This window comes from Scylla paramamosain, unplaced genomic scaffold (assembly GCF_035594125.1).
Source record: "Scylla paramamosain isolate STU-SP2022 unplaced genomic scaffold, ASM3559412v1 Contig40, whole genome shotgun sequence".
NCBI classification, from domain to species: Eukaryota; Metazoa; Arthropoda; class Malacostraca; order Decapoda; family Portunidae; genus Scylla; species Scylla paramamosain.
Window position 1 is genome coordinate 617,501 of NW_026973705.1, and position 19,431 is coordinate 636,931.

General features: G+C 39.9%; 1 long non-coding RNA gene across 1 annotated transcript; it reads left to right on the top strand.

Moving 5' to 3' along the window:
- Positions 1–5,544: 5,544 nt before the first annotated feature.
- LOC135098010 (uncharacterized) lies at positions 5,545–17,209 on the top strand. Its single transcript, XR_010266430.1, has 3 exons — positions 5,545–5,831; positions 6,327–6,702; positions 15,723–17,209. It is a non-coding gene; the product is annotated as an uncharacterized LOC135098010 (long non-coding RNA).
- The last annotated feature ends 2,222 nt before the right edge of the window (positions 17,210–19,431 follow it).

Below are 19,431 nucleotides of genomic sequence, written 5' to 3' on the forward strand. Positions count from 1 at the left end.
TCGTGAGGGCTGAAGGACGCAGCGCACCTCACCGCCGTGCCTCTTGATGCTCTCTGCCGCCAATCCCGCCAAGGTGTGTGTTTGTACAGTTGTTGTGGTTGTGAAGTGTGTTGGTCTGCTCCTGTCCCCTTGTCTCCGTCTATCCACCTGTTTGACCTCCGTCTCCTCTTTTACTATGTTGGTCCACTCCTGTCCCCTTGTCTCTGTCTACCCACCTGTTTGGCCTGTCTCCTCTTCTACTCAGTTTCATAGGCCTATATTTATGTGGTGGGTGAATGCAGGAACAGGTTGTTCATGCTGAGTCATTAGAGGAAGGTTAGATTACTGTAAGGCTGTGGATGACAGATGGAAGTAATGGGTCTGGGCCTGGGTCATGTGGGAACTGCCATGAGTAGGCCTGATTGCTTCTTGAGAGGGGAAGGTGTGACAGTGGTCCTTACATTGGTGCTTCCTGCAGGGCGAGGCAGCCTGGGCCACAGCGCTGGTGCTGGTGTTGCTAGAGAGGAAGTTTGGTGAGCAGAGGGAGGAGTGGGAGCTGCTGGCCACCAAGGGGCGTGCTTTCCTGGTTGGGTGTGGGGAGCAGCCCGAGGAATGCTGGCCAAGGCTCGACTCACGCTGGACTCCCAGTGATTACCCATGGACGCAAGGTAGTGGCAGTGGTGACTTCCCCACAGGACCGGCCGGCAGCCATTGCTGAGAGACATAGTCAGAAACACTCTGCTCTCTCACCATGACTAGTTTCCAAGGCCACAGAGATGATTAGCCTGGTTCTCAGGAATGTTTTTTTTCTGATAATAAGGTAAAAATGTTGTTAATCTGCCACTAGAACTGTAAAAACACCCTTAGAAGCCTGCGTCACTTCAACAAGAGCCTTTTAAAAGTAGTGAAGGTGTGGTGTGGAAGTGTTTGAGAGTACAGTCCTGAAAGCCGTGGTGGAGCTGTGTAGTGTGGCAGTGGTGGGCTCACTGTCACTGGGGTGTTATGCCACACACTTCTTGTGCCACTCAGTCAGGCTTGCAATGTCCTAGTTTTCATAGTATACTCAAATTTCATCATTTTCATTAAATTTGGATATAGTTTTTGCACACACACACACACACACACACATACACACACACACACACACACACACACACACACACACACATGGTCTTAGAGTTAAAGAGAAATTGGAAATGCTCATGAATGAGATCAAACTTATTAGAAAGGACTTTGAGGCTAAATTTCCCCAGCTGGAGGTCAAGAATAACCTCCTGAGAGAGAAATGTGAATACTTGACTAAGACGACTCAGGGAAAAGCTGAAAAGAAATCTGAAGGAACTGTGGATGAAAGCAAGTTAAATGAACTGAGAGATGCCTGGAAGAAGACAAACAAAGATGAGGAGGTGAGTTTCATCGAATCAGTTCACAATCAAATAGAGGAGGAGACAAAAGACACAGTAGTCAAAGTAATTGAGGAGAAAGAAGCTATGATGAGGGACACACTGGAAAAGAAGAAATATGTTATCATGTTTGACCTTCAAGAGAAAAAGAATCCAGCAAGACATGCAAGGGAGAGGGAAGAAAAGAGTTGGCAGGAAAAATCATTAGAGCAGTCCGGGAGGAAATAGAGGAAGTACATAGGATTGGAAAATAAACAGAGGGAGGCCAGAGACCACTGAAGGTGAGAATGATGTCATAGGTCACAGCAAAGGAAATCCTGACAAAGGTAGGAACACTTTCCAAGAATACCGACTACAAGAACGTATGGTTAAAGAGAGACGTGAATCTTAATGAGAAAAAGAATGAAGGCCAAGAAATGAAGCTAAGAAAAAAACAAGAAAAGTACAGGAGATGGAGAAGAGGAGTTTTTCATTTTACATTTCCACTGGAATGCAGTGGAAATGTGGCACAGAAGTATTAGAGTATACTTCTCAGTTCAGAGTTTAACACAACACTACACAACATGGAAGGCACAACAGAAATCATTTACATGCACATTCAAGAAAGGAAAAAAATTGAAAGAAACGGATTGTTTAACTCCCAGCCAGTATAGTATGTGGGGATGCTTCTTATTGGTTTGACAAATAATAAAAAGCAGGACAAGATGGATAGCTAGCCTTCTCACACCCTTGTCTCTGGTGCATAGCAGTTCCTGAGTACGGCACGCGGGGCAGCCCAGACAAGGCACATACACACACACACACACACACAGACACCATTCACACTGCCCTGTCAGCCCCTAGTGGAAAGGGACAGTTTGGTGGCTCACCCTACTACATCACAATATATTGGATATAAATTGAGAATGGAGCAAAAATGGTTTCCTTCTGTGTGTAAATAGGAAAGTTTCTTGCCATTAATTATGTACAATATATACATAAGAAAATATGTATAGTATAACCCCAGCCATCCGGCACCAATGGGGGGCAGTGTGTTCCGGATAGCTGGATTTTACGATTGGTTGAGTTACTCTTATAAGTATTCAATTTTCAGCAAGAACCGAAGTAAAATACTATACACAAGTACTTGTATGACAGATACAAATGAAAAAAAGAATAGATAAATAGATAAAGATTGTACTTAATGATGTGTTGACAGTCAGGATACACACTAATGATCCTTATTCACTACTGCATATATGTCTTGTAAAACTAGTTTCTTAACACTAATTTCACTGATATGTATCACTAGTCAGATGAAGGTAAGGGGTTATCAGGGTTTTCTTCCCCAAGCATAAGCCTGTCAACCAGTGCAGGCTCCGACACCGACATGTTGATGTTTGCTCTGACACAACCAATGTTTACGTTTACATTTGACTGGGACCTTCGGCATGGCGTATTATTAAGGAAACTGTATGGATATCCCGCAAAAACACTCGACTAACAACTTGTTGTATATGCAAGTGGCGGGAAACAAAACATTCCACTCCCACTGCTTGCCTGGCGCCAATTTCAAATGTTCCTGATTTTTAGAGTACCTATTATTTATTTTCCGCAGAAAAAAAGGTAAATAAATCCAGTTGCTTGAGAATTCCAGATAATTGAATACCGGATAACAGGGGTTATGCTGTGTTAGACATAAGCTGCCGAGCCGAGGCTCCCTGACAGATATACTTTATTATAATGAAAATTTTACATGGCTGAGTATCATCTATGACTTACATTATATTTACAATTTACAAGTAAAACACGAAAACATGGTAAATATACCAAGTAAATGTAGCTAGTTAGGTGACTGGAAATTTTGTAAATCAAACAGATGGTCTTTAATTTTCCTTTTCAACTGTTGCGTATTATAAGGGATTTTATCACCTGGCCAAGTGTTCATAACTGTGGACCGTAGTGGAAGGTCCTATGGTTAAAGAGGGTTGTTGGATAGCAAGGACAGACTAGATTAACATTGTTTTGTTCCCTGTGTATTTACAATGTTTTTGAAGATAAGTAAGGCAAGGCATCACGGCATCATTTTTGAGGTCCTTCGTTACGTCAGGTCATGCTAGGTTAGGTTAATATCCTAGTGGAGGGGAGGGGGGGCCAAGGTTAGGTTAGGTTAGGGGAATTCGAAATGATAAGGGAAATTTCCTTAGATTTTTCAACAACCATATTTCACTTATTTTTCGTCCTCCAAAAACCCACAACTTTCCACAGACCCCCAAGCTTGTTTTGAGGGGTGATGGGGGTGGCTGGGAGGGGAGTGAGGGGGTGGCTTCCTGTCAAGAAGCACCGCCTTATGTTATGTAACTTTATTGTTAAGTGTTTTTTTTTATGTTTTATTTCTTTATTTTTATTTTTATTTATTTATTATTATTTTTCAGAGCGAAGTCTTGTAGAATATTGTTTTATGTAAGGTCACTTGTGTTGCGTTTTGTATTTCTGTGAGTTTGGCACACTGCTTTGGTTACGATATGATAAATGTGCGTGTTTGACATCAAGACTTTGCCTGTATTTATAACATACATAGAACATATCGTATGTTCTTGTTATTTATTTTAAATCTGTTTTGTGTATTTTTATAGGTGTAATTAATACTATTTACTTTTTATTATTTTCAAAATATCTTTATTATGAACTAAATATATATATATATATATATATATATATATATATATATATATATATATATATATATATATATATATATATATATATATATATATATATATATATATATATATATATATATATATATATATATATATATATATATATATATATATATATATATATATATATATATATATATATATATATATATATATATATATATATATATATATATATATATATATCATGATATAAGTAAAAAAGTGTTTACAATAAAAAGTGAAGCGAGTGAGTCGTGGGGAAAAATTTTGGTGATTGTCAGATTTTGCATTTCTGAGCCTTAGAATCGAGGTACCTTTCTTTATCGAGGAGAGATTGTGTGTGTTGGAGTGACAAGAGTGAACATTTAGCATTGAAAGACGTGAGGAGAGACGATTTTTGTAAGTGATGAGTTGAGAGAACAATATCGTAGTTGTCAGAGTTTGCTTTACTGAGCCTTAGAACTGAGGTAACTTATTTTTCTTTATACAGGAGAGATTAGATGAACTTTTAACACTAAAACATCGTAAGAGAATCATTGTGAAAAGTGAGGAGTTTTGCCAGAAAGTTCATGTGTTAAAAACTAGAGATATTATATACCTACAAGATAGCATTTTGACACGGAAACTAGGAGAGAGAGAGAGAGAGAGAGAGAGAGAGAGAGAGAGAGAGAGAGAGAGAGAGAGAGAGAGAGAGAGGTATCAATGTTGCTGTACGATAATGTTCTCCGTGTGTACGATGAAGTTGTTTTAGTAAGCGATATACAAGAGTCAAAAGTTGTGCATTTATTTAGTACCATTTTGATTTGATTTGATACTCCATTCTTACCACGCACTGTCCAGATAGATAAATAAATAAATAAATAGTTCCCGCCCACCGCCTTTAGACATTGGAAACACTTAATGACTTAAAGCTAATTATTGTTATTATTGTTGTGTATTGTATATTTTTAATTAAAGATGATTTTTATTTTTGATTGTTTGATTCATAGACTGATCAACCCATTGACCGACTGCCTTCATTGACTGACTGACTGACTGACTGAACCAAGGAGGCTTAAGATAGAGTCTCTCTAACTTTCTTGGACTAAAACACTCTCTCTCAAAATGCAATAGCGGATCTCGAAGCTTCGGAGCCACGTATTGAAGCAGTGGAAGAAAGAGCTTAACATCTTTCAAACCCCTTCTATGCTATTTTGGATATTTTTTCTTAATTCTTAACCACTTTGAGACATTTATTCTATTTCTACAGTCACCTCCAAACATTATACTGGCTAGAAACTGTAAAATATATTATTCTTATCTCGTTTATATATATATATATATATATATATATATATATATATATATATATATATATATATATATATATATATATATATATATATATATATATATATATATATATATATATATATATATATGTTTTTATTTCCTAAAAAAAAAAAAAAAAAATTAAGTTACACCTCTTTTAAGTTAAGAGAACACGGATTTTCACAACAGGAGGAGAACATCACAGAAATAAACACGACGAGGCGTGATCCGAAGCTGTGTTGGTGCTCCGATCATAAGAGTGAGACGGTCGCGGCGCTCAGTCAGTCCTGCCACCAGTCACCGCTCAGCCTCGGATGGCAAGGGGCACACGCTTACCTTTCCGACCCGGGTATCCCCCTTATCTTTCATTAGTGATGATTCTGTGACGCCTCTGGACGGCTGTGTGTCCCTGGCATTCCTGCAACACACATACAGACACCTTCATTGACCACAGGTTATCATTTAACAGCAAAACTTGATTACGTTACAAATGTTTATAAAGATATCCAAAACTATAGAACCACACACCAATATAAGAAAGAGAAAGAAGTGAAGATGAAGGGGAGGAAGTGAAGGAATGAAGATGAGAAAGTAGAGGAGGAGGAGGTGGGAGAGCGAGTCGTGAGGGTGATGACGATGTTTACACTAAAAGATGTTGAGCTGTGGGACAGGGCCATGATGAACCCTTGTGATGGTGGAGTGTTGTGGTGCTCCAGACACTCCTAACAGCAGGAGGGTGATCGCCACCACCACATGCAGATCTGCGTTCTACAACCGTCGCCCACGCTCATTCACAAACCCCCCAATACGTACAATAGATTAAATGTTCGGTAGATGATCCAGTAGATAGAACGTAATGACACTTGTAATCAGCAGCTGAAACTGATGATACAGACGTGACGGCACAACAAAATATGTTTATGGTGTTAAGCGTTTTACATGATTACAGGATTGACCGGACTCAGTTAAATTGTACCGTGTGCGGCGTTGCGGTTCATTACACCTGTCACAACGAGCGGCGCCATCAGGCCACCACACACACACACACACACACAGAGAGCAGCAGCAGCACCAGGATCGGGTGAGCGGAGCCAGACCTTCCCATCACCAGCAGGTCAAATGAAGGAAAGAGTTTTAAGTGCAGAAAAGTGAAAATGTTTCAGATAAAGTGAAGGAACACAAGTGAAATGTCCGGAAAGTGTAATCTGACAAAGAAAGGGCAGGAAGAAAGAATGAAGAGGGCAAGGCGCAGCGGTACAGAAGGCAGGGACCAAGGAAGGATTCGAATCAAGTTTCCAACAAGAACGAGGAGGAGGAGGAGAAAGGTATGGAACTTTTACTTTTGAAATATCTGTACATGTATGGGGTACACTTCTCATATGACGGGGGGAGGGGAGAGGAGGAGGGGGAATTCCACTCCCCTGAATAGACTGGAATCAAAAGTATTTCATCCGATTAACCACTCTTCTTTAAATGACTCTTTTTCAACTCCTCTCTCTTCCTCGCATTGTTACATCTCTTGCTATCTTCTGTTGCTGCTTACACGCTAATTGCTATCCTAATCTTGCCTCCCCTCCTCCCGCGCCCTCGCTGCACAAGAGTCTACTTTCTCATATCACAGTTTTGTTAACCTCCCTAATGCAAGAGTTAACCAGTATTCACTATCTGTTATTCCTTTCATTGGTAATTCCTAAAACTCCCTGTCTGCTTCTGCATTTTCTCCTTCCTACGACTTGAACCCTTTTGGTCCTCTTTCTTTAGTACCTGGCACCTCAGTGGGGCCTTTCCTTATAGAATTTTCGCAGCCATTGGCCAGTGCAACTCTTACATAAACAACAGATAAATAAATCGCAAAACTTTTGATTTCGCAGAGGAAGAGCCTGAATTAGTACCTGACTCAATACAGAACACAGCAGAAGAGTGAGTGCTTTAATTTTTATGGCCGCATATTCTGCAACTTTATTCATGAGTTCTTTTTTGCTATTATTTTTTTTTCTTATTTTCTTTTTTTTTTTTTTTAGAAGCGAAACCTTGCAGAATATTGTCTTTATACGTACGTACGTACGTACATCACACTGTTCTCACTGGACCGTACTGACGGAAATAGTTCACCTGTTTGTTAGAGTATTCCCGAAAAACGACGTAACACGGCCTCTCAAACCCATAGTAGCCTGCATTTACACAACAACAAAAACAAAACAAGTTATTACGTACGTACTTCAAACTTAATGCACCACGGAATACTTATAATATATATATATATATATATATATATATATATATATATATATATATATATATATATATATATATATATATATATATATATATATATATATATATATATATATATATATACTATTACCACAGTTGTATCGTTCTTGCATCTGATTAGCTGTTAGGCTCAAATCGAGGCCTCTGATTGGTGCGCGTGGTGGGTGCCGCCAGGGCTCAGCTCCAAGCTGCTGAGCACGCCAAGAAAGGGACCACAGGTGATGGAATCAGAGGTTCTAGACAAGACAGTGCCATGCCTGGCTTTCCTTGTGAAGGTTTTCACGCACCACTGTTTACAACGCGATCCAAAAGCAAGAAGAGGAAGCAGCAAACAATGAACGACCAAGAGATGTTAAGCGAGAAGGCGAAGACGCAGAGGAAGGAAGAGGCCAAACAACCCAGCAAGAAAAGGAGGTTAGAGAGCATGGAAGACTGCGGCAGCCACAGGGCCAACACGGAGATGGAAGGCGTTAAAGAGATGAAGCATCGCACCAACAACAAGGGAGACCATATGAAAGGCTGTGAGAGCAGCAAGAGCAGCACGAAGCTGTATGATGGTAAACAGGTTAAGCAACACAACAAGAAGAAGAGGAAGGCGGGAGACATGGAGGACTATGACACCCGTAAAAAGAGGAAGGTGGATGGCGGTGAAGAGGATATGGAACACGGAGAGCAGAACAAGAGGAAGGATAGAAAAGATAGGAAGACGAAGGCCACGGAGGGCGAGAAAAAGGCCAAGAAGAGAAAGACGCAGGATATTGAAGACCACGAGAGCCAGCCCAAGAAGAGCAAGACGCAGGGTACAGAAGAGGACGAGAGCCAGCCCAAGAAGAGGAAGACGCGGGATACAGAAGAGGATGAGAGCCAGCCCAAGAAGAGGAAGACGCGGGACAAGAAGGAACACGAGAGCCAGCCCAAGACGAGCAAGACGCAGGATGCGGAGGAAGACAAGAGCCAGGCCAAAGATTGGGGGGAGATATTCTGGTTCAACGTGTTGAGGGTGGTAGTGGACACTGAGCTGGCCACTGGGACGAAAAGAAATGTAAGCGAGTACTGTCGTATTGATATTGAGGAAGGACAACTGGTGGACGGGGCAGTGCGCGGCCACCCTTGTACTGTTCTCCTGGATACCGGCGCTTCTGTCACTATAATGATGGTGTCACTGGCCGAAAAAATGGGCCTTGTCACGGGCGATGAGGAGAAGGTGACGGTAATCTCTAACACGGCTTATGGAACGTTGCGGCTGGAGGTGATCAAGCTGGACGAGGTGGTGATCACCCTGAAGGGCGGCGTGGAGGTCAGCACGCCCTTACAGGTGTTTCCAAAGGAGATGGAGGGTCACTATTCCGCTGAAATGATAATCATGTCCATGAACCGCCTGGAGGAAGCCGAGATCGTGCAAGAGTTCCATCCCGACGGCAGCGGCAGCCTGTTTCTCCGCCACCCTGAACGTCTGCGGCGGAAACCTGAGCCAGGGTTCGTAGGGAAAGTATACACGTTTGTCGCACGAACACTAGATAGCGAGGAGCCGCTCACAGTACTGGTGGACACTGGCGCCGCAGCATCATTTGTTGTGACCAGGTTTGGCCGGGAAAAGTTGATGCACAGGGCAGGCAGGTGTGCTCCGCCGCCGCAGCTAATCTCGCTGGACTTTGGACAGGGCACACGCGCACTGATGATGGACGTGGACACCGTTCAAGTGGATCAGGCATATGACTTCTTGTTTGGAAGAGGGATGCTCCATAATTTATGTGCTGTAATGGACTTCATTGACTATTCTTTGACCTTGAGGGTCGGTACAGTAACGGTCAGGCTTCCCTTCCACTCGTCCCGCTGCGGAGGGAGCGCTGATCTCCTGGAAAAATATGCCGAAAAATAGATAAAAAAAAAAAAAATAAATAAAAAGCGAAAGAAATAAAAAAAATATATATAAAGAAAATGAAAAAAAATAAGAAAATAGAAAAATAATAAAAAAAGTAGATACAGTAAATGCTAAGAAATAAATATAAAAGTAGAAAAAAATAAATAAAATTGAAAATAATAAAAAAAAAAAAAAAATCCGTAGAGCACATGGTAATAAAGGCAGCAGCGGTTGGTAGTGATGCATGCATGGCTAAAAAGACTGAGGAAAGTAATGAGAAGGTACGAGAAGAGGACCCGATGGGCTGCACTGAAGGCTGGCCAAGAAGCAAAAGTTCAAGACCAAGGTGCCACACACAGTGAACCTAAACACAGAGCGGTTCCAGGACTGGTGGAAGAAGAGTGCGGGGATCTTGAGAGGAGTGGATAGAAACGTGTGGAAAGTCACGCACAACTAGACAACAATGGTGGTGGAGTGAACACGTCAACAATGCACTGAAAAGGACAAAGCAAATCAAGAAAGAGTGGGAGCAGAGCGGAACGAGGCAGAATAAGTTGGAATACAGAAGAGCAAAGAAGTTAGCAGGGAAAGCAGTGGCGGTGGCTAAGGCTGAGGCATGTCGTGATTTACTGGAAAAGCTGCAAACACCAGGAGGAGAGAAGAGAACATGCAGGATACCAAGGAGTAGGAACAAGCCAATAAAGGATGTAAATCATGCGAAGCAGATGAAGGATGCTACTGGTGTGGTGCTAACTGATATGAAGAAGGTACAGGCGACATGACTGACAGGAACAAGGTACAGGAGAAGACTGGGATGTTTGTGTGAAAAGCGTGACTTGTGACAGAGGATAGAAAATGAAAAAGTATATTTGATAATACAATTATGTACATAATTGTAAAAACCGTAACTTGCTCAGGAGGATGAAAGAAAGGAAACAAAAACATTGAAGAAAATATGTATATATCATTTGATAGAAAAAAAAAAATATCATGAAAAAAGAATAAAGAAAAGAAAAAATAATAAGATTACACAAGTAAAAAAAACGTAACTTAGAGTGTAAAAAAAAAAAGAAAGAAAAAGTAAAATACGTGCTGCAATAATATTATCGATGTTTGTGTGGAAAGCGTAACTTGATCAAGAGGATAAAACAAAAAAAAAAAAAGGAACAAAGGAGAAGGTAGTAAAATTATGTATGGAAAACAAAACCTGAAAATTACAAAAAAAAGAAAAAAGTAAAAAAGAAAAAGTAAAAAAAAAAAAAAAGATATGCAGTAAAATGAAGGATGCCTGTGTGAAAAAGAAAGACAGCGTGAAGAAGAGGATGAATTGTGTGTTTTCCTGCAAGAATCTGAGCCTTGCTTGTCACGCAGGAAGAACATTTTCTCTGTGAAATAAATGAAAAAAAAAAACACGAAAAAAAGAAAATAATGTATTAAAATTTTACATGTGTGTGTGAAAAACGTTCTCCAAAAAGAATTAAAACAGGAAAAGAAAAATCAACAAAATATAAACCAAAATAATGGATGCATTTGTGAAAAAATAAAGGAAATAAATACGCAATGTGGATGTTTGTGTGAATAGCGGGATTTGTCCCAGAGGGAAAAACAAGGAAAAGAAAATGTGAAAAATGTTAAAAATATATCTTTCAAGAGAATGAAAAAATAAAAACGTGAAAATGTGAATAAAAGTAAAAAATAAAGAAGAAAAACAAGATATTGTAATACAATTATGTATGTGTGTGAAAACCGTAACGTAAAAAAAAATAAAACAGAGAAAAAAGGAAATAAAAAAAATAGTAAAATGATGTATATCAATGGGAAAAACGTAACTTGAAAAGGACAAAAAAGAAAAAGGGGAAAAAAAATGTAGTAAAATTATTGAAGCATGTGTGAAAAAGTTAATTTGATGAAGATAAATTAACTTTTTTCCTACATAAACTTGAGCCCTGCTTTTTATGCGGCAAGGAAAACAAAGTAAAACAATGGACGTCTTTGTAAAAAAATGCAAAGAAAAAGAAAAAAAATGTAACAATTATGGATGGATTCATCCAAGAGAATGAAATTACACGAAGGAAAACGAAAATACGAAGAAATGTCAAAAAGATATGTGAAGAAAATCATTAAATAGAAAACGCTAAAAACAATATATTTTTCCTGAATATATGTATATAGTGTGTGTAAAAAAAGAAACGAAAAATAAAGAAAAAAAAATGAAATAAAAAATATCTCTCCCGACTCTAACTTGGTGTACTCTTCAGGAATAACATAGCCAGTGCGAGTCAGGGGAATTGGAGGAGCTTGTTGAGCGTCCTGTCGTCACTGCCGCCCGTAGCGGCTTGTAGTAGATGTGGACGGCACATGAGCCAGTGAATGTTCATCCACTTTTGACAAAACGTTAGCCACCAAAGCACGAGAAGATTCTTGAGTAGAAGTAGCATCAGCTTTCAGCTCGACCATGGCCTCCCTCGCCTTCACAGCCGCAGCAGTCGTGGAATGATTGTGCTCGTTCACAGTTTTCACGATAGTGAAGGTTTCATCCCCTACTGTTGTGTGAACACGAGCCTTGCATGCAGTAGCCTCACATCGCCAGTATTGCTTGGTTCCATCGGCGTTTTTCTTCTGTGCAGCGTAGATGAAGTTAAGATCATCAACAAGCTTTTCCCTGCCACGGCTTGATGGGATTGTGTGCGGCATGCTGCTCTGACTGTGGTGGCCCACGTACTGAAAAGTGAAAATAGAAAACCGAACCAGTGAACGGTAGTCAAGCTAACAACCTGATGTATCAAATCATGATTCGAACAACACACTCACACAACATCACACACACACACACACACACACAGTGATGGTCGGATCTTGTCGTAGTAATGGAGTTTCGTAACTAACGCGACAAAAATACAGCCAAGGGAACGAATCACCCTAGGGGACAAATAACCCTAGGGTTCCAATCCTCCAGGGATGAATACCCCGGGGATGAATCACCCGGGACATTTCACCCGGGGACGAATCACCCTAGAACCAGTAGTAGTAGTAGTAGTAGTAGTAGTAGTAGTAGTAGTGATGGTGGAGGTGATGGTAATATTGATAATAGTAGTAGTAGTAGTAGTAATAGTAGTAGTAGTAATATTGATAATAATAGTAGTGTAATAGTAGTAGTAGTAGTAGTAATGGTGGTGATGATGGTGTTAGTAATATCGGTAGCAGCAGTAGTAGTAGTAGTAATATCGGTAGTAGTAGTAGCAGTAGTAGTAGTAATAGTAGTAGCAGTAGTAGCAGCAGCAGCAGCATATGTTTGTTAATGGAATCGGCAGCGATAAGGTCATCTCCCCCATCCTAACAAAATAATACAACGGTAATCGGTAATAAATCATCAATGAAGTTTCACATTACAATAGCCTGTAACATGGAGTCATAAATATTCCTCATATCACATCATTAAGTCGTTAATAATAACAAAAACTTAACTATTGTAATATACAATTATATATAACACAAAAATAAAACGAACATCCCCCGTAACATTTCATAAACCACAATACAAAAATAACAAGCCTGAGTGCCCAGTTCTCTTGCAGTGCTTTTATTTATTGTTTTTTTTTTTTTTCTGTAGTGTTATTAATCCCCAATCTATGTTCGTGCGCCCCTATGCACTGTTTTGTAACCAACCTTTCTTTAATAAACTGTTAAACTGCGACTGATGTACAGGCACAGTACAAGGTTTTCGGTACAGGTCAGAGTCCGTTTCAGAAAAGATGGGATTGCTATTTTTGCTGTTCGAACTTTCTTAGGTTTCGAGACGTGAGCTCGAGGCGATGAAGGGTTGAGCCTGAGGGACTTCCCATTTTTCAGTGTGTGTGTCGTGGTGGCGAGGAGCGGTGGTGTAGCTTCCTTTGACTCCTCCTGCTTCTCCTTTCTTTTCCCCCTTTAGTGTAGTCTTTTTTAACGTTTGTCCTCGTGTCCCTCTTCCTCCTCGTTGCCTTTCCATCGTTATCGTTATCATCATCCTCGCTCTCTCCGCCGGCCTTGTGTTCCTCACCTTACATCTGCAGATGGGGCTCACCCTCCTCTTCCTTTTTCTGCTGCTTCAACGCTTCTCGATTTTAGTTTTCTTTCTCCTCGTTCTCATCTTTTATCTTGTCCTCCACCACTCCTCTCCACACGAACAAGGACACACACACGCCACACTGTCACTGTCGATCCGGTGTCATTGCAACGTCTTGTTCAGGTGAGTTTCAAGCCTTGTATTAAACAGTGGAAGTTTGCTTATCTCGTTGCAAGCGTGTGTGTGTGTGTGTGTGTGTGTGTGTGTGTGTTAGTTTTCATGATGTTTATAGATAAGTTTGATAAGTTTTTGTTTCATATTTCCAAGTTGGATGTAGTTCTTAAACAGTTTTTATGTAGTTTTCATGATTTTTATGGGTAAGTTTTATTTTCATATTTCAAAGATACACGTATATCTATTTTATTTTTTTAAATGTTGGTAATGGTACCCAGACTCTTTACGTCCCTCCATCATCACCAGTTTGCTTGTTTTTTCCCTCGCTTCTCCACTCGTTGGCATTTTCTCCTCCTCCCTCACTGTTTACTTGTTCTCTTCCTCCATCCTTCGCTCGTTCCTCGTTTTGCACCCTCCCACTCCTTTATGTACTTCTCTATCTTCCCTCTTGCCTCTTCTCAAGTTAATTTGTTCCTGCATCAGTAGTGAGATTTTAAAATATTTGGTAGTATTCCCAGTATCACGTGAACATTGATAATTTTTCCAATAGGTTTACAATTATTACCCTTCATCTTCTTTCCATCCTGCCCCCTGCCACCTTCCCTGCCTCCACCCGTGCCTCCTTCCTCAGACTCTACACCCTGCTGGCCTCTGTTACTTCTTGCTGCTTTCCTCTCTCCTTCCTCCTCCTCCACTGTTCTTTCTTTGGCTGTCAGTTGGTTTCTTGCAGCATTCCACCGTTTTCCTTCTCCCTCCCTCCGCTCTAAACGTCAAGATGATAAATTTCGTTCTCTTGTTCGTTTGCTGTCTCCTGTCTACCACTTCTCTCTCCCCTTTCCTCCCTCCCTCTTCAGAGATTTATTTCCTTCACTGGTGGATGGAGAGTTGTGCATCGTGGAAGGAGGAGAGGCTGGGGAGGGGGAGTAAGGTAATGTTAGATGGCTAAGTTAGATGTACTTGGCTTCATTATCGCTTCTTTTCATGGTAATTTGGTGGTATTAGCTGGTGGTACTACTACTACTACAACTAATTATTATTATTATTATTATTATTACAGGATACAAGCTCTTCAAGGGTCATTCAGTCCCTCGTTTCCCCCTGATTCATGTGTTTCCTCCTTTACTCGTTAACTAGTTACTTTTTCTCCACGCCTCCATCCCCATCCTCTTCTTCTCCTTCCCTACTTTCTTTCCTCGTCCCCCTCCTCGTTTCCCTTCCTCCCTCCCTCCCTCCCTCCTAGAATTGCCTCCCAACTATTTCGTAATTAATCGTAAATCGTCCTTCTGGTGATTCATGGTTTAAAAATATTATAATTTACGTGATGCGTGTTAATGTTAAAAGTTCCTTGAATACTGGCAATGTACGCGACGTGCGTCTCGCTGATATATTTTTCATCATCCTCTTCGCGCTTCCTACTTCTGCCCTGAATATTTCTCTTTCCCTTTTCCTCTTTTCTTTAACTAACCCTCTGTTATGATCCCCACCTTTGCGTCTTTTTTTTTTTTTTTTTCATCCGCCACCACCTTCTCTGTCTGTCTGTCTGTCTGTCTGTGCCTCGCCCCTTTCTGTTTATCTTTGTCTATCTCTTGTCTGTCTTACTTTCTCTGTCAGCGTCTGCCTCTCGTCGATTCCCTTTCAGTTTTCTGTTATCGCTTACTCGTACGTGTGATAAATTACACAGATCTTTATAATTTCTTGTTTCACTTCCAAAAGCTGCTAGTATATTTACTCCATTGCTGTCTCGGTGCAAGTTTTCAAGTCCTTGAAATAATTAGGCAGTCAGTTATTTGTTATTGACGAGGATTACGGAACAACAACAATAACGAATGAACGCTTTTAGATGGTTGTGATACGTATACCACCTGTTTACCAAATATAATAATAGGAGCTTCAACTCTTGCGATCCGTATTCAAACATTTGCTATATTGTGAACACAGAAAATTAAGCCATTATAAGTGTTAGAGATTACACAAATTTCTTTGGTTTGTAACAGGAAACCGGAACAAGGAGACATGAAAGTTGGCAGTGCGTGTGGCTGTGGTGAGCGGCGGCGGCGGCGGCGGCGGCGGCGGCGACGGCGGTGGCGGCGACGACGACGACGACGACGACGACGTGTGGCGTGGCGAGCGGGTTTCTGCAGTATCCCTCTCCTTCCCGTTTTCTGTTATTCCCCGTTCTCTTCCTCCGCCTAGTGTACTGCTACTCGCTCTTGTACGGTGACTTTTTTTTTTTTCCTTCGTTACAATATTTTGTCTGTTTTCTCTTTTCTTTTCTTCTCGTGCTTTTTATTCACATTATTATTTCTTATTCTATTTTGTTTATTTTGTGTGTTTGTACGTGTGTATTTTCCTCTTCCACATTTTATTTGGATTTTCTTAATTTTTCTCGTATTTTTCTATTCTCCTATTCTTCCTTGTATCACACACACACACACACACACACACCGCGTAGTGTAGTGGTTGTTAGCACGCTCGGCTCACAACCAAGAAGGCCTGGGTTCGAATCCCGGGAGCGACGAGGCAAATGGGTGAGCCTCTTAATGTGTAGCCCCTGTTCACCTAGTAGCAAGTAGGTAAGGGATGTAACCCGAGGGGTTGTGACCTCGCTGTTTCGGTGTGTGGTCACACACACACACACACACACACACACTTCATCGTCTCTTACTACCGATGCCGTTGCTATGACAAGTATTTTATATTAAATGAATTTATTATTTATTAATTTATTCGCTTATTATTATTATTATTATTATTATTATTAAATAATTTGCATATTTATTTATCTACATATATTATTTATCTACATATATTATTTTTATTTTATTATTATTATTATTATTTATTTTATTTATTTATTTTTATTTTTGTGTGTGTGTCGGGGATGAGTTTTACAGCTCTCATCGCAAGTTGTATTTAATAGCCACATTTGCTCGCTCGTGTATATATTGTTTAGTGTTATCAGCGGTTCTTAAGAAACAGGATTTTAAGAGATTATAAACTTTACGTGATATTAAGTTTTGTTTCGTTAACACTTGATGCGCTTCATCCTTCTCTCGCTCCTTGTTCGTGTTTCATTCTCTTTCCTCGTGTAAACTGCTGTCCTCATTCGTTTGTTCCCTTCTTTTATGCACTTCAACCATCCAGCCACAATTTCTCGGTTGCCTCTGCACTTGTGTTGTTGTCTTTTCATCTTGTATTCTAAGGCAATGGAACAGTCCGTTGATTTCTGTTGCTATTTTTAAATTCTTGCACTATATACATTTTTCATAGATTTTCCTCACCACACGCCACCACCGTCCCTGTTGATGCTGCCGTCAACTTTATTGGTGAGCCTTGCGTCCCAAACCTTTTTTTTTCCCTCTCTCCTGTATTCCTCACCGCTCGTTTAGGCTGTCATCTTTCCCTTCCCCTTTCTCTTTCTTTTCACCACTTTCACCTCTCTCTCTCTCTCTCTCTCTCTCTCTCTCTCTCTCTCTCTCTCTCTCTCTTGTTTTGGAATAAATTATTTAAAAATATTGTGTTTATTTACGTGATTTTTTTTCTCATGCTTTTCTTGTCCCCATTTCCTTTCTCTCCGCTTCCATTTATTTTTCTTGAATAAATTCTAAGGCGTTAAAGCAAGAGAGCAAGATACCGAGAGAACAATATCTGCGTGTAATGTTCACCACCACGGTCTTGGAGATCGCGTGTTAGACCAAAGCGAGCTATATATGTATACACCTCAGGGAAAGCGTAGAGTTCATGGCATCCTGATCAGTGAGTAAGCCTGGGAATTTTCTTAAACCACTCATCTAATCCTGTTTTTCATGTAGGAGGGGGTGAAGGAGAATATATCTGCTCCCTCTTCATGATCGCCTCTATATGTATGCTCAGGGAGATCAGTAACTTCTCGCTAGAAATAAACTACTACTACATTAGAAATTACTACTACTACTACTACTACTATTACACTAGAAATAAACTACTACTACTACTACTACATTAGAAATAAACTACTACTACTTCATTAGAAATTGCTGCTGCTACTACTACTACTACTAGAAATTGCTACTACTACTACTAGTACTACTACATTAGAAATTAACTACTACTACTTCATTAGAAATTGCTGTTGCTGCTGCTGCTACTACTAGAAATTGGTGCTACAACTACTATTACTACTACTACACTATAAATAACAAGGAAAAACTGCAACAGCACTAAGAATAACTAATTTCAACATGGAAAATAACAATATAAACAACAACAAAAACAAAAATCAAAATCATTCACAAAAACTACAACCTCAGCAACAAGAGCAACAACGACGGAATAATTGAAAAGGTTATGGAAACATCAACAAAAACAACACTGGCATCGTTATCGCTTCTCGCTGTCAGCTCATCGCTCACATTTACGCCATCATCCTCGTAAAAGATGACGAACGACCTCCATTTTTTTTATTTTGCGAGAGAGAGAGAGAGAGAGAGAGAGAGAGAATTCCCACAGATTGAGACAAGGGGTGAGAAATTCAGAAATGCTTCAGGGTACAAGTTCTACGAGATGTAACTATTATTGTATCACACTGTCAAATATGTAAAGTTTTGGTGTAGAATACTTGAACGCAAAATATCCCTGCACATTGTTAAAGTAGAAGTTTCCAGTTGCCAGTCACGACCCACCTGAAAGGGTACGGTGCATCTTTAAATATGATGAATTGAAAGTATATCATTCGTTACTGCTTCCTGGCATTTTGATGTGAGATGAATGTCTCAGTCTTCCATCAGCGCTCTCTCTCTCTCTCTCTCTCTCTCTCTCTCTCTCTCTCTCTCTCTCTCTCTCTCTCTCCCTGGATTCATCAGTAGTTTATTATACGTACCTTTTTTCGTCAGATTGTGTTTTTCCGTAATCCTGCAGAACCAAAATAGAAAAAAAAAAAAACTTATAACGATATAGTTTTGGAATATCTTTAGAGAAGATCAACCAAAAAGTTAATATTGACATTGCAAACTTTGGCTGCAGAGTGGTGGTCAGATAAGTAAAGTTTAATCGAACCTTTCCATCCCTTGACAAAAATTTCTCAGACGGTTAAAACTCAAAGGCTGGCTATTTCTGCCTCACACGAACGAATTTATTCCTCAGATAAAACGAACACGTTTTCCTTGTAAGATGACAGTGAGTTACACATAAGGAACAGACATTCTCTCTCTCCATCAATAATTTGTCTCATCAGTAATACATAGCTCAGATGATGCATAGTCTTTAATTATCCATGTAGCTCGGACCCTGCGTAGTTCTTAATTAGTCATATATAGGTCTCAGGACATGTTGTGAGTTGCTAAAGAACAGTTGTTTTCTAGGGATTCACTAGTTAAAGCAGCTACGATGTTTTTCTTTGACTTTTTTTTCTCTTGTAATATCTGATTAACATTCAGTGAGAGACATTACTCTCCCTTCTTGACAGTTAAAACCAAAAAATATATAAATAAATAAATAAATAAATAAATAAATTTCTTGGATAGGGTATTAGTTTACTTTCTAACTGCATGTGTAGTCCAGAAGGAAAGTGGAAAAATATATTCTTAATGATCAATCGGAGTCTCAGTTTCTTTATACTTCTAAGCTGGTTCCTCTAAAGAGATAGGATGGTGTACAGTGCTGGAGTCCCCCTACCTGATGGTTCCAGTGGTGAAATGCATGAAATTAGGGAAGGAAATTACTTTT